Source organism: Lepus europaeus, chromosome 12 (genome assembly GCF_033115175.1).
Source record: "Lepus europaeus isolate LE1 chromosome 12, mLepTim1.pri, whole genome shotgun sequence".
In the NCBI taxonomy this organism is placed as follows: domain Eukaryota; kingdom Metazoa; phylum Chordata; class Mammalia; order Lagomorpha; family Leporidae; genus Lepus; species Lepus europaeus.
In genome coordinates, this window is record NC_084838.1 from 24,672,019 (window position 1) to 24,686,736 (window position 14,718).

At 47.6% G+C, this 14,718-nt stretch overlaps 1 long non-coding RNA gene across 1 annotated transcript; it reads left to right on the forward strand.

Annotated features, from left to right (window-relative positions):
* Positions 1-9,393: 9,393 nt before the first annotated feature.
* LOC133771379 (uncharacterized) lies at positions 9,394-11,413 on the forward strand. The gene is made up of 3 exons (XR_009867570.1): positions 9,394-9,528; positions 10,546-10,636; positions 11,332-11,413. It is a non-coding gene; the product is annotated as an uncharacterized LOC133771379 (long non-coding RNA).
* The last annotated feature ends 3,305 nt before the right edge of the window (positions 11,414-14,718 follow it).

The following is a 14,718-nucleotide window of genomic DNA, read 5'->3' on the forward strand; positions in this document are numbered from 1 at the left end:
CACTTCCCACCTAGCACCTGGCACAGGGCGCTGTTAGGTTTAGATTCAGCCAATTGAACATCTGTGCTGCGCCAGGTACTTTGTATAGATTATCTCATAGGAAAATCTCAAAATGATTCTGTCAAGGGCACATTTTTATAAACCACAATTTTTTAGCAGCATTTTACAGATGCAGAAATTCAATCTGAGAAAGTAATTTGCCCAATTAGTCAAGAAGGGAAAAGTAGAATTTAAATCCAGGATTTGATCCAGGACCTCTTTCCATGATACCATCTGTGATTCAGGCAGTTCACTGATTACCAGATACCTATCCTCTCCTTCCTCCTTCCCAGTGGAGCCCTGAGTTTATTTGAGGATGACTGGTACCCAGCTAAAAGACTACATTTTTCAGCTTTCCTTTGGCTTCAGGAGTGGCCAATAAGACCTACATAGAAATCAATAGATGCTAATTTTAGAAAGTTCTTGGAGGGCAGAGGGAAGGTATTGATTCCGCTTGCAGATCCACCTGCTTGAAAGTTGACCTGATGTCTGAAGGTGCAACAGCCATCCTGGGACGAGGAAGAGAGAAGCCACTCTCTGAGGATGGCAAGAGCAAAAAAACAGAAAAGCAAGACCCTGAAGGATTTCCATTACAAAGCCCACCTCTATTGTTTAAGCCCTTTGTTAGTTTATAATCTATGACTCCTTAGAGATACACTGGGGTTAGTTCATCATGTTGTTATCCTGTAGATACAATCCAATGTCGTGTTCAGACTCCATGGCATGAAATTGCATGCCAGAAGTATATTTTTGCTACTGTCAGAAATTCTAATAGTCAAATAAGCTAATTTTACAGTAGTGTTTAGTTCCTGTACTGACATACAACATAATTCAGATTGAAGAAATAGTAGTAGTAACAGCCTATTTGTATTTAGCTTTTTTTTTTTTTTTTTTTTGACAGGCAGAGTGGACAGTGAGAGAGAGAGACAGAGAGAAAGGTCTTCCCTTTGCCGTTGGTTCACCCTCCAATGGCCGCTGCGGTAGGCGCGCTGCGGCCAGCGCACCGCGCTGATCCGATGGCAGGAGCCAGGTGCTTCTCCTGGTCTCCCATGGGGTGCAGGACCCAAGCACTTGGGCCATCCTCCACTGCACTCCCTGGCCACAGCAGAGAGCTGGCCTGGAAGAGGGGCAACCGGGACAGGATCGGTGCCCCTACCGGGACTAGAACCTGGTGTGCCGGCGCCGCAAGGCGGAGGATTAGCCTAGTGAGCTGCGGCGCTGGCCTGTATTTAGCTTTTTGTGAAATGTGCATTTTTTTTTTTTTTGACAGGCAGAGTGGACAGTGAGAGAGAGAGACAGAGAGAATGGTCTTCCTTTTTGCCATTGTTTCACCCTCCAATGGCCACCGCGGCCGGCGCACCGCGCTGATCTGAAGCCAGGAGCCAGGTGCTTCTCCTGGTCTCCCATGAGGTGCAGGGCCCAAGCACTTGGGCCATCCTCCACTGCACTCCCGGGCCATAGCAGAGAGCTGGCCTGGAAGAGGGGCAACTGGGATAGAATCCAGTGCCCTGACCGGGACTAGAACCCGGTGTGCCGGCGCCGCAAGGCGGAAGATTAGCCTATTGAGTCACGGCGGCGGCTGAAATGTGCATTTTCTAATTTGGTCTTTGTAACAGCTGTATGAAAAAGGAAGGCTACCATCCCCAGTGTATGAAGGAGAGCAACTGACATTCATGGTAGTCAAGTCACAGGCTCCCTGAACCTTGGGACCGTAAAGGACCTTGTGGAGTCTGATCATTTCTCTCTCACACCTGGTATCTGTCAGGTCTTTCTTCCTCCCCCACAGGATGGAATCCAGCTTTCTTCCATGGCACTTACGGCTTTAAAAGGGGATCCCAACCTTGCTCTCCTGCTTCCTCTTCTCCCAACAGAAACCCGAATCAGAGACTATTGCTTCCAGATTGGCAGTTGAGTCTTAGCCTGGGCTCCCTCCAGAGATAGAGACTGAGAAAGTACTTGAGTGCGGATAGTTAATTTGGGGTTTGGCCTCCAAATGGAAAGGAAGGAGCAAGAGATAGTAAATTGGGGACAGAGGAAAGGCCAATTAAAGAGTGTGTTACAGGGCCAGCACTGCTTGGCCTGAAGCGCCAGCATCCCATATGGGCGCCAGTTCTTGTCCCAGCTGCTTTACTTCCAATGTAGCTCTGTGCTATGACCTGCAATAGCAGTAGAAGATGGCCCAAGTCTTTGGGCCCCTGCACCCACATGGGAGACCCAGAAGAAGCTCCTGGCTCCTGGCTTCAGACAGGCGCAGCTCCGGCTGCTGTGGCCATCTAGGGAGTGAACCAGCGGATGGAAGACCTCTCTCTCTGTCTCTACCTCCCTCTGTAACTCTGTCTTTCAAATAAATGAAATAAATCTTTAAAAAAAAAAAAAGAGTGTGTTATTATGTTAGTTACCATTGGGGCAACTGGGTTCAGTAAGTGAGGGCCCTCAAGTGAACTCACCAAACCCCTCTGAGAATTGTCTACTCCACAATCACTGGGAAGAATTTACCCACTGACTCTCATCCCCTACAGTTGGATTGCTGCCCCAGGAGGTCTTAACTCCCTGACCTTTCTGGGCTGCCCATGTGTGAGTGACAAGTGCCCCACTTGGCGGGCTGGACAAGCCTTGGGTCACAAGATGAAAGGTGTGAGACTTGTCATTGTGGTGAGACGCTGCAAATTAAAAACCCATACTGACTTCTGTTTTCGGTTCTCAGACAGACCTGGCTAGCTGAATTATCCTGCAGATAACAGCTCTAAAATCTGTGCTTATACAAATGGAAGTCCCTGCAAGGCACTAGGGGGAAAGAGAAGTGGACAGATTCTGGTGTAGACACGTTTGGAGCAGGGAAGTCGGACAGCGTGACATCCATGTTAATGATTCCTGTTTACAATGCGAAATAACCCAGTCTAGATGGGCCAGGGAAATGGAACATGTGCTCATAAGAAAAGAAAATCAGCCGAAAACGACTCTAAGATCATCTATATGTTGAAACTGGACAATAAGGATTTGTAAATGACTACTTTAATGAAGTAAAACAAAATCCACTTGCAATACATGAAAAAATAGGAATCTCCACAAAAATCAAGTGATTTAAAAATTAAAACAGAGGGGCTGGCATTATGGCATATTGGGTTAAGCTACCATCTGCAATGCCAACATCCCATATGAGTGCTGGTTCAAGTTCTGTCTGCTCTACTTCCAATTCAGCTCCCTGCTAATGCACCTGGGAAAGCAGTGGGAGATGGCCCAAGTGCTTGGGCCCCTGCATCTACAGGGGAGACCTGGAGGAAGCTCTTGGCTCCTGGCTTCAGCCTAGCCCAGCTCTGGCTGTTGTGGCCATTTGCGAAGTCAACCAGAAGATAAATGATCCCTCCCACTCTCCCTCTCTCTCTGTAACTTTGCCTTTCAAATAAATCTTAGAAAAAAAAAGAGAGAAAAACCAGAAAGAACAGAGACTCGGGGACCTGATAATATCAGCCTATTATGTCTATATAAATTATTACAATTATAACATCAACATCATTGTCTAACAGAGACAAGTCAGTAAGGAATTGGCATAGACACCAAAATCGATGGAACAAAAATTAATGAAACAAAGTAGAGATTTCAGAAATAGATTCACTATTACATGGTCAGTTGATTTTGACAAAAACACCAACATACTTCAAAATGGGGAAGAATAGGCTTTTCAACAAATAGGATTGAAACAGCAAATAGCATGTAAAGAGGTGACATTTGGCCCATGTGTTAAACCATTTCAGAAAATATAACTCAGAATAATCTGTAGGCCTGAGTATAAAAGCGAGCTAAAATTTATAAATCCTGTAAGGGAAAAGAGAAAAATATTTTGATCTTGGCTTAGTCAAAGAACACACAGAAGAAAAATTGAAAGCTTAAAGGGAAAAATTAATAAAATGGATTCCATCAAAATGTAAAACTTTGGCTCTTTGAAAGACAATATAAAAAAAAAAACAAAAGACAAGCCAAAGACAGGGAGGAACTATTTGCAAAGTGCGTCTGACTGGACTCAGACCTTTAGGGATGTGATGAAGCACACCAGGATCTGACACGCGCGGCTGAAACAAATGGGAGGGATTTTTCCTCACATGACAAGAAATCTAGCAGAGAGAAACCTGTGACAATTAATTGGCAGTGATGCCATCAGGGACACTGACTCTGTCTTTTTCCTGTACTGTCCTCGTGTATTGTGTTCGTCCTCGTGTTTCTTGCCTCATCGCGCAGAATGGCTGTGGCCGTTCCGGTCATCACCTTGTCTCATAGGAAAGATGATACAAAGGTAAAGGAGCCTACTTGCTGCATTTCATTTCTTTTACCAGAAATTTTTCCAGAGTCACCCTCCAGCTAATTACTCCTTAGTTTTCATTGTGGGGGAGGGGGAGAGGATGTCGCATGACCATCACTAGCTCCAAGGGAGTCCTAAAAAAGTATGGAACAGAATTGTCATAATTAACCTAGATCACCTTGCAAGTTGTACTACAGATGCTTCAAATAAAGCTAAGGATCTGTTGGCAAGGAAGAATAAAGGAGGTGGTATATTGTGTAGTCAACTTACGGTATCTGTCACATCACCCTAAACTCTAGCTTTGAAGATAAGTTATTGCCCAAAATGTACCAAGCTGTTCTGTGCATCCATCTCATGCATCTGCTGCCTGGAATGTTCTTAACCTTCAAAACTTAGGGCAATTTTACCACAATTAAATATATCTATACACATGCACAAAAAATCCAGGACAGGCGTCACCCCCTTAGGAATGCCTTTCCTCCCTCCTCTCTCCTCCGCAGGGACTAAACATCCCTCCACAGGAATGCCTGAGCTCTCAGCAAAGACATCCTAACCAATGGTTCATGAAGCTAAGACGCCAGCGACCGCCCCTTCCTTTCAGAGTGGCGAGAGACACTTTGAGACATTCTACAACGTCTCAGCGGCTTTGCACTTCCTGATTCTGCTCCTTACCTGATGCATTTCTGCGATTCGATCCTCAAAGATGCCCCCAAACCCTTAAAATCTTCATAATAAAATTCCTCTCCTGTGCCGACTCAAGCTAGTTTCTGCATTTAAAGGCAAAGTGTCGTCATGCACTCTCCTGGCTCAGGGGCATCATAGCTCTACCTACGCAGGAGGCCGGGGTACAGACCGCTCAGCGAGGGCCTGTGAGCTTCCTACATTTCGCAGCCTCTGCCGGAGTTAGCTAGGGGGCAGTCACGTGATCAGTTCTAACCAATGGGCTGCGAGCGGAAGGGATGGGCGTTCCTTTAGAGGGGAGGCCATTAAAAGCCCGCATAACTCCCTCAGCTCTCTTGACCCCACTGTGACAACAATGTATTCTATATAGTGTGGCGGTAAGAAGGAGGAAGTGTTCCTAACTTCCATTAGACTCGTTGCGCAAAACACACAAAAATCTTTGGTAAGAAGCCACTGCAACTTGGGGGTTGGTCTGTTGCAGCACCTACCGTAAGTACATTAACTAACTATACCTGTTGAAGTATAGGTGTTTTTTTTTTTTTTTTGACAGGCAGAGTGGACAGTGAGAGAGAGAGACAGAGAGAAAGGTCTTCCTTTTTGCCGTTGGTTCACCCTCCAATGGCCGCCGCGGTAGCGCGCTGCGGCCGGCGCACCGCGCTGTTCCGATGGCAGGAGCCAGGTGCTTCTCCTGGTCTCCCATGGGGTGCAGGGTCCAAACACTTGGGCCATCCTCCACTGCACTCCCTGGCCACAGCAGAGAGCTGGCCTGGAAGAGGGGCAACCGGGACAGGATCGGTGCCCCGACCGGGACGAGAACCTGGTGTGCCGGCGCCGCAAGGCGGAGGATTAGCCTGTTGAGCCACGGCGCCGGCCTGAAGTATAGGTGTTTGATCTATTTCTTTAGAATATGCTGCCTTTAAGGTCAGTAGCAGGTGTTCATTTTTTAAAGATTTATTTATTTATTATTTGAAAGGCAGAGTTACAGAGAGGCAGAGGAAGAGAGGGAGAGAGGTCTTCCATCTGCAGGTTCACTCCCCAAATGTCTGCAATGGCTGGAGCTGGACTGATCTGAAGCCAGGAGCCAGGAACTTCTTCTGGATCTCTCACGTGTGTGCAGGGGCCCAAGGACTTGGGCCAGGGTGTTCATCTTTTAACTCCAGCACCGACCCCTACCGGGCCTGGAACATGAAGGGTCCTCGTTAAATGTGTGCGGAATGAATCACTCTGCCTGATGCTTCAACACCTCAGGTAAACACTTACTAGAAATTCCAAGAGTCTAGAGAATTCTAGAGCTGGAACTAGAACCCAGCATTGTCTAACTGCGAGCCAAGGGCTTTTTGCTCATCACCATTGCGTGTGAATGATGCGAACTGTGAGTTAAGCTCTGATGTGGGGCAATTCAGCAGACAGGCAGTCTGTGTGTAGCCTTCCAGGACAATTATTCTGGAAAGCCACTTCTGGGAAAGGGCCCAAGAATTTCTACACAGCACAAGAGAAAGACTTCTTTAGACACTGACTGCAGCTATGACTCTGCCCGTGAAACTCTGAGAGTAACAAAAGTCAGAGGCTTCCTTGGGGACAGAAGAGCATCTGTCTTTTCAAAAATTTCAACATTCCTGTGAAACAATTTCTCAGGAATTAACAAAGGGCAACTTGAGCAAGGAAGTTCTTAAAATCCCACCGTTGGGCTCAGAGTGTCAGCGCATATTCGGCGTGGGGAAGCAGTTTGTGACAGCTCGTGTGAATTTCAGAATTAACTGCAAATTGGGGAGTAAAGCAGATACATTTTGCTTTGCTATTGTCAATGGAATTAGTCCACCCTGTGCCAGGTAGAGAAAGGACTTTATATTTGTTGTCCCTTCTCACTCCTTCTAATTAAACAACAAGGGGTGCAAGGCTGGTCCCATTTTACAGGTGAAGAAAATGAGATCAGAGTAGTTATGAAAGCTGCTAAAGGTCATCTAGCTAGTACATGGTTGACCCAGAGTTCATACTCAGGTGTCCCGGCCTCCAATGCCCATGCTCTGGGCTTTGCAGTGTGGCCAATGTGATTCTTTGCTGTGTCCGTCTCAGAAACCAGTGCGAGCTGGTTTAGACCAAGGGACTTTACTGGTTCACAGAAAAGCCAAGCAGAGTTGAATGACAAAAGCTCCAGGGTGGGGATCCAGTTGGCCGGCTTGGGTCTCCTCTGGAATAGTCCACTCTGGCCATGGGGCGGGTCTTCTAGGAGCCAGGCAGCTCCTCCTGGGGAGGAGGATAAAGCAGCTGAAAGCAAACTGGTCACAGGAAATAGAAACAAAGCAGAGAAAACGGCGGGGAATATTTCCAGTACCTGAAGAGTCATCAGTAGATATAGATTTCCTGAAGACAGAGTTCAAGAGCAGATTCAACATCCACCAAGTGCTTTCCAAGTGCAGCTATTATGCTGTGTTTTTTCATGTATCATTTCTTTTAACCTTCATAACACATCTGTCAGGTAAATTTCCCTATTCCTGTTTTAATAAGAAAACCGACCAAGGAAAATAAAATCCACTGCTTGAGTGGCAGGGATCTGAATCCAGGCGTTCTGTCTTCATTTTTCATTCTGTCATACAACTCCTCGCATACAACTCCCTCATCATTGTTTCTGTTTAAAAAGACCTGGAATTTTCCAAGAGCAAGGGCTGTCCGTGTTGAAAGCTACCCCTTGAAAAGTCAAAAGGCCATCTTGCCAGGACTTGATGAAGATGTATTTGAAGACGGCAGGTGTGCCTGGACTAGAAACCCCCTCAGATACCTTCCAGGTGTGATTCAGGAAATTCTTTAGGCTTGTATTTGTAGAAATTGAACAACTTGAACAACTCCCCTAGCCCACCCACTCGCCGTCAATCTCTCCCGCCTTGCACTCTGTGCTGAGCCTCGCGATGCAGACCGGGATGTGTGGCATCATGGTCTCCTCATCTACTGACTTCTGGCTGGTCAGTCGGGATCCTGGCCAGGAGCTCAGAGAAGGGAGGCCAGAAATTATTATTATTATTTTTTTTGACAGGCAGAGTGGACAGTGAGAGAGAGAGACAGAGAGAAAGGTCTTCCTTTGCTGTTGGTTCACCCTCCAATGGCCGCCACGGCTGGCGCGCTGCAGCCGGCGCACCACGCTGATCCGATGGCAGGAGCCAGGTGCTTATCCTGGTCTCCCATGAGGTGCAGGGCCCAAGCACTTGGGCCATCCTCCACTGCCCTCCCGGGCCACAGAAGAGAGCTGGCCTGGAAGAGGGGCAACCGGGACAGAATCCGGCACCCCGACCGGGACTAGAACCCGGTGTGCCGGCACCGCAAGGTGGAGGATTAGCCTATTGAGCCAAGGCGCCGGCCCAGAAATTCTATGAGGTCACCGTGGGTTGGCTGCTCCTGCTGCACAAGTCTTACTCCAAGTTTTGTTAACTCATTCCTTGCCTCTCCTCTACAGCCTAGCGATGGTAACAGCTCTGTTGTCGCCATCCTGCAGGTCCTGCAGCACCCCTTGTAGTCCCCCTGCCTGCCCAACTCCTTTGTAATGAACCTGTCAGCCGACCTTCCTCAACCTGGTGTGATGTGAGTGTGCCACCTGCTTCCTCTTGAGACCTTGAATGATATAATGACGTTTTCCAGGTTGTCAATTCTATATCCTAATTACTTGCTGCTACCTGCTTAGTGTGGATTTTTTAGATACTGCTTAAAGAAGAAAATTAAAAGTATCTCTAATCTTATCCTTAGAGATAGCTAACATTTTGGGAGTATTTCTCTACCACATATTTTTGTACACACATCATGTGTGTTTTTTGGACCATTTATCTCAATTCACATACAATTTCATTATCATGATTATATTGTGAATATTTCCCTATGTTGTGAAAAGTCCTCATAAACATGTGTCAAAGTTGTAAACTATAGATCATAATGTAATATTATTTTTCCACTTTCCTAATTAAGTTGTTTTTATTTTCTGCTATCATACATATCAGTGCTATGATGATCATAATTTGTAATTCTTTATCCAAATTTATGATGATTTCCTTAGATCTTTCAAACTTTTGACGTTCAAGCAATGCCCAAGAGGTTGGATGCACTAGAGGGAGCTGAAACAATGATTTTCTGTGCCCTGGTGAAGAATGAAAGCAACCTGCCAGGACTGGCAGAAATATTAAAGGCATCTGAGGGTTTCCCTTCACCACTGGGAGAGCTATGCCTGATCTCATAATAAAACAATGTGGGCATTCTCTTCCCAGGCCTGCTTCCATCCTGGGTCGGGAGCAGAGTTCAGACTGTTAGGTTGGCCGACAAGTGTGGTCACGAATCTTTGGATCTGTGGGTGACCAGTGGGGTGACTGCCAAGGCCACACTCAGTTGATGAAGAACATCGATGTGAGAAGGTTCTGGAAGAAGGCCCCACCCCGGCCCCAGGGAACTGCCGTCCAGAGTGAGTTCCCAGAGCCATAGGTCAGCCTTTGTTGTGGAACTCGTCGTACAAGTTCTCTGCTGCTGCTAGAAAGACTGTGGTAGGTGATTGTCCTCAACCATGGCACAGGGTCACCAGCATTTGAGTGGGAGTCTAGGTGTGTGGCCAGGGCTGTACTGAGGAAGGTAGGGTGGGTCCCCCACCACCTCTACCTGTTTTGCAATGATTATTGTGGAAGATTCTGCCACAGTGAGGATTTGCCAGAGCCTATGCAGCCCACAGTGGCTGGGCTGTTGCAGCTGAGAAGAGAGTATTCTTCAGCAAGTGACCTGAGAATAAGGGGCACTGAGATGGTGCCATCTAGAACCCTGGAGCTTTGCATTGTGCCTCTTCCCCTTGGGTTCATCCTAGCCCACCATATTTGACTTGCTCCTTTATGTGGGAGCTAGGTTAAGGCTCTGTTTCCTTAACCTTCATAACCATAGGATGAGTTCTCACGGTACGCCAAAGTACTCATTAACTGGGAAAGCTGTGGGGATTTCAAATGTGGCCAAAAAAAAAAAAAAAAAAAAGACCAGCTTTAGAGATGGCTGGGTCAGCCTAGATGCAAGGAGCCAGACTTTCAAATGCTAAAAGGAACCCAGATGGGGCTAAGGTTAGACATGCCCTCAAAAACCATGGCTCTCAACCTTAACTGTGCATAAAATCATTTAGAAAGTGTTCTAAAAAAACAAAAATCCCCATGCCCAGAGCAATCACATCAAGATCTCTGAAGCTCCCCAGATGACTCCAACATGTAGCTGAGGTGGAGAACCACTGGCCCCGAAAGGAGATGACACAACAGCCAAGGTTTAAAGGCATTGATAGGCCTGTAAATTTAATGGCCACATTTCCCATCTGTACTTAGGTGTTTTATTTCTTTAAACCTTGCTTCATAATGCATTCCAGTCTTCATTTGCAAAGCTAATTAGAGATCCATAAATAAGTTATAATTTTAGTAGTTAAATTTCACGAGGACAAAAAAATACCTTGTGTCACTTGTGCTCTGTGAGTTACTCTGCCTGAGTGGAGTCTCATGGCCGGGGAAATTCACACTCATTTTTTTTTCACTGAACAGGCAGAATGGCTTGGAAGAATGAGAGGAAAAGTCAGTGTGCATCCCAGCACAAACTTAGAGAGCGCAGGTGAAGAAGCCGAGGGATTACCGGGTATGTATTCAAGGGGAGAATTCTGCATTTTCATTGTAGTTGAGCAGCCTGTTGGGGCCAGAGGGCAGCAGAGGGCCAGGTGCCGACCAGGGTGGTACACTCACGTACAGGAGCCCTTGGTTTAGTTAAAACACATGGTTTAGTGTTGTGAGCTGGGAAGTCAAGCTTCATTCAGTCCCAGAGCCTCAAAACACAGCCCTTTATTTTCTGCATCTCCTGTCTTCAGCCTCAGCCACCCTCGTGGATGGTTTCTCAGGGAGTAGCGTGCAGTAAGGAAAGAGCAGGGATCTTGGCGTGGGTCCCATGTGACATCACAGCCGAGCTCTGTCACTGGCCGACTGCATCTCATGACATTTTTCACCTCTCAGGGGTCCCTTTCTCACCTAGGAGCTCAGCAAGCGATCTGAGAGCCTGGGGCACCACTATGCCAACCGTGTAGCATCGGGGGTGAACACTGCTCCTCTCCGATTCAGGACTTTGCCCCTTCCACCTGGCCTCTCCTGACAACCATATTTGCATAACTCATTTGTGTAGGGGATAAAGTAAATGGAAGCATCAGGCTGAGATAAGAGTGGCCCCTGCTCTGATCTCCTCCCCAGTCTACAGGGTCTAGTTCAGGGGTTCCTCCGCCTATACTCATCTCTGCTGCAGGAGGGTCTGGGACCTGCCTCTCAAACCATTGCTTCTCTTTCTAGGCCACATCACAGAGGCCAGGACCTGATAGACCTGCACCAAATAGACCTGTGCCCATGTCTGGGAGGTCAAGGTCAGCTGTGGGAGAGGGGAAGATGGGGGGAACGGCCAGAGCTGGGATGTCCTGCTTCCAACAAGTGTGTCCTCATGGAAGCCCAGACAGAGTCAGTGTTGAGAAGGGAAAGCAACAGCTCCCCTCGCCTTGCCTCAGCTCAGCCTGGGACCCTGACAAGCTCTGAATCTAAATTCAAGAGGCAGGAGTTTGGCACAACGGAGAAGATGCTGCTTGGGAGACCTGCATCCCACATCGGGGGCCTGGGTTCGAGTCCCAACTCCATTCTCAGTTCCAACCTCCTGCTAATGCACACCCTGGGAGGCAGCAGGTGATGGCACAAGAACTTGGGTCCCTGCCACCCACATAGGAGATGTAGCTTGTGTTTCCAGCTGTTAGCTTTGGCCCTGGCCCAGCCTGGCCACTGTGGGCATTTGGGGAGCGAACCAGCAGATCAAAGATCTCTCTGTACCTCACTTTGTCTCTCTTTGTGCAATAACTAAATATTAGGGGAAGGGGCCGGCACCGTGACGCACTAGGTTAATCCTCCGCCTGTGGCGCCGGCATCCCATGTGGGAGCTGGTTCTAGTCCCAGTTGCTCCTCTTCCGGTACAGCTCTCTGCTGTGGCCTGGGATAGCAGTGGAGAATGTCCCAGGTGCTTGGGCCCCTGCACGCGCATGGGAGACTGGGAAGAAGCGCCTGGCTCCTGGCTTCGGATCGGCGTAGCTCCAGCCATTGCAGCCATTTGGGGAGTGAACCAATGGAGGGAAAACCTTGTCTCTCTCTCTCTCTCTCTTTCTCACTGTCTGTAAAATATATATATATTAGGGGGAAAAAAGAATTCTAAATTTGAACTTGGCTTTGAGGTCACTATGAAATAGTTATCAGGTTAGAAGGAGAGCACATACCTTAGTTAACAGATTGCAAGCTTGAGTTTTAACTTTAAAAAATTGAGGCGAGTGGTATGTGGACCTCACCCTGGCCCTGCAAATGTTACAAGTAGGCCTGGCAAAAACAGATTGATCATTTAGATTGTTGTAATGATTAAATGCAAAAGAGGTCTGAGTGCAAATACAGCAGGTGTCCCTTTCCCTCCAGGTGGTCAGTGTTTCGCTTAAAGAACGCAGGTGCAGGTGCGAACCCTTCTCCAGGTGGGGCCTCTACTGCCTTCTTTCTCTCTCTCTGTCTAGGGTGTAACTAGCTCCACGCTGTGTTGACTGTGGGCCTGGCTATTGTGCCCTCGGGCCTTTCCACTGAGAGACTGACTGCTACATTAACCATGGCCAGAGAAAGGGTTCTTATGCCAACCAGGAAGACTGCGTGTTCCTTTCTCAAGGGCCTCTCTGGGTAGGCAGCTGGAGGGTGGGTGGGGCTTCAGGCACCTAGCCTTGCTGGCAGGACCAGTAGAGAAAGATTTCTGGGTGTGGCAGACGGAGAGGAACAGCAACCACTTTGGGGACCCTGAGAGGTCCCTGGGCCTGAGCTGGGGGCATCCGCCATGCTTTCCTAAGGGCCTGGGAAAGGAGGAGGGGGCACCGCATTATCTGGGACCCAGCAGTTCAGGACGCAGGCCTGACTTTTCTGATAAGTTGGAACCAGCAGAACTGGTTCACTCTGCTGGGTCTCTCAAATTTGCTGTTGTGTATCAGCTCTGAACTTGGAAAGTACACGTCTGGTTTCTGCATTTGAAACAGGAAGGAGGAGCATGCTAAGCAGCTGGAAGATGGGACTGGATGGGAGGACAGAGCAGGCAGAGGGAGCGGCATATGCAAAGAGCAGTGGCAGGGAAGAGGTTGAGCATCCCAGGACAGTGCAGGGGGAGACACGGGTGTGCATGTGGAGGGGACTGCCAAGGTTGTCCATGTGGAAGTGGCCTTGGAGCATTCTGCCTCATGGATCATGGAGAACCAGTCTCTTAAGACTGCGATTTCTGGCCAGCGCTGTGGCTCACTAGGCTAATCCTCCACTTGCGGTGCCAACACCCTGGGTTCTAGTCCTGGTTGGGGTGCCGGTTCTGTCCCGGTTGCTCCTCTTCCAGTCCAGCTCTCTGCTGTGGCCCGGGAGGGCAGTGGAGGATGGCCCAGGTCCTTGGGCCCTGCACCCGCATGGGAGACCAGGAGGAGGCACCTGGCTCCTGGCTTTGGATTGGCACAGCGCGCTGGCCATAGCGGCCACTTCAGGGGTGAACCAACAGAAAAGGAAGACCTTTCTCTCTGTCTCTCTCTTTCTCACTGTCTAACTCTGCCTGTCCCCCCAAAAAAAGAGATTGCGATTTTTCCTCGTTATGAACTTGGGGAATATTTAAAAATTTTGGTTACTATCAAGCAAATATAATACAATGAATTTTAAATTCTGGTTGGCTTTTGAATCTATGAATCTTTCTATCTACCTGTCAATCATCTATCTACCTGTATTTTTTTAAAAAAATCATCAGAAATAGAAATTCACTTCAAAGGAAAACATTTTTAAAATTGCAAAGAAGTTCATTTGATAAGCTGGATGTCCCACTTAATGCTAAGAAACAGATCCCTAAAAAAAAAAAATCACTATTTAAAAAATTTCCTGGGGCAGGCCCCATGGCTTAGCAGGTTAAGCTACTGCCTTGGATGCCCGCATCCCATATCGCATGGAGTGCCTGGCATTGAGTCGCGCCTCCACTTTCCATCCAGCTCTGTGCTCACACACACCCTAGGAATCAGCAGATGATGGCCAAAGAACTTGGGTCCCTGCCACCAATGTGGGAGACTCGGATGGAACTCCTGGCTCCTGGCTCCCGACTGTGGCACCCAGACTGTTGAGAGCATTTGGGGAGTGAATCAGCGAATAGAAGATCCCTATCTCCCTCTCGCTATGTCGTTCTGCCTTTCAAATAAATAAAAACACAGAAATAAGTTTTTTTTTTTAAAGCCTCAAGATTTCAAAAATAATAAATATTGCAAATGTCTTTAACTTACCCCAATGCAAAAGGAGCCTGTAACTCAGCAAACAAGATCTATTCAGTTCTGTCTGGTCACCTAGGGGTAAATTCTCCCTAAAGATCAGGAACTATGTGCTCTCAACGAGGCAAAGTATAAACGTGTTCCATTTGTGCTCTTTGCCAGGTTTTCTCTGAAAGGCTTGGGGGTTAGGGATATAATAAATCCATCCTCTCCTCCCCCCAAAACACATACTGTATTTTAACTCCTCCTTGCCCTTCAAGTTAACGCCAGGTTGGCTCAGTTTGATGATGGAACACTAGTCCTTTATACGGAAAGTTGGTATAAATGCAACATTGTTTATTTGCCAGTTCTCCAAGAGGCGAGGACCTAATTAATCTATTAAGGCTTCTCTTGGAGA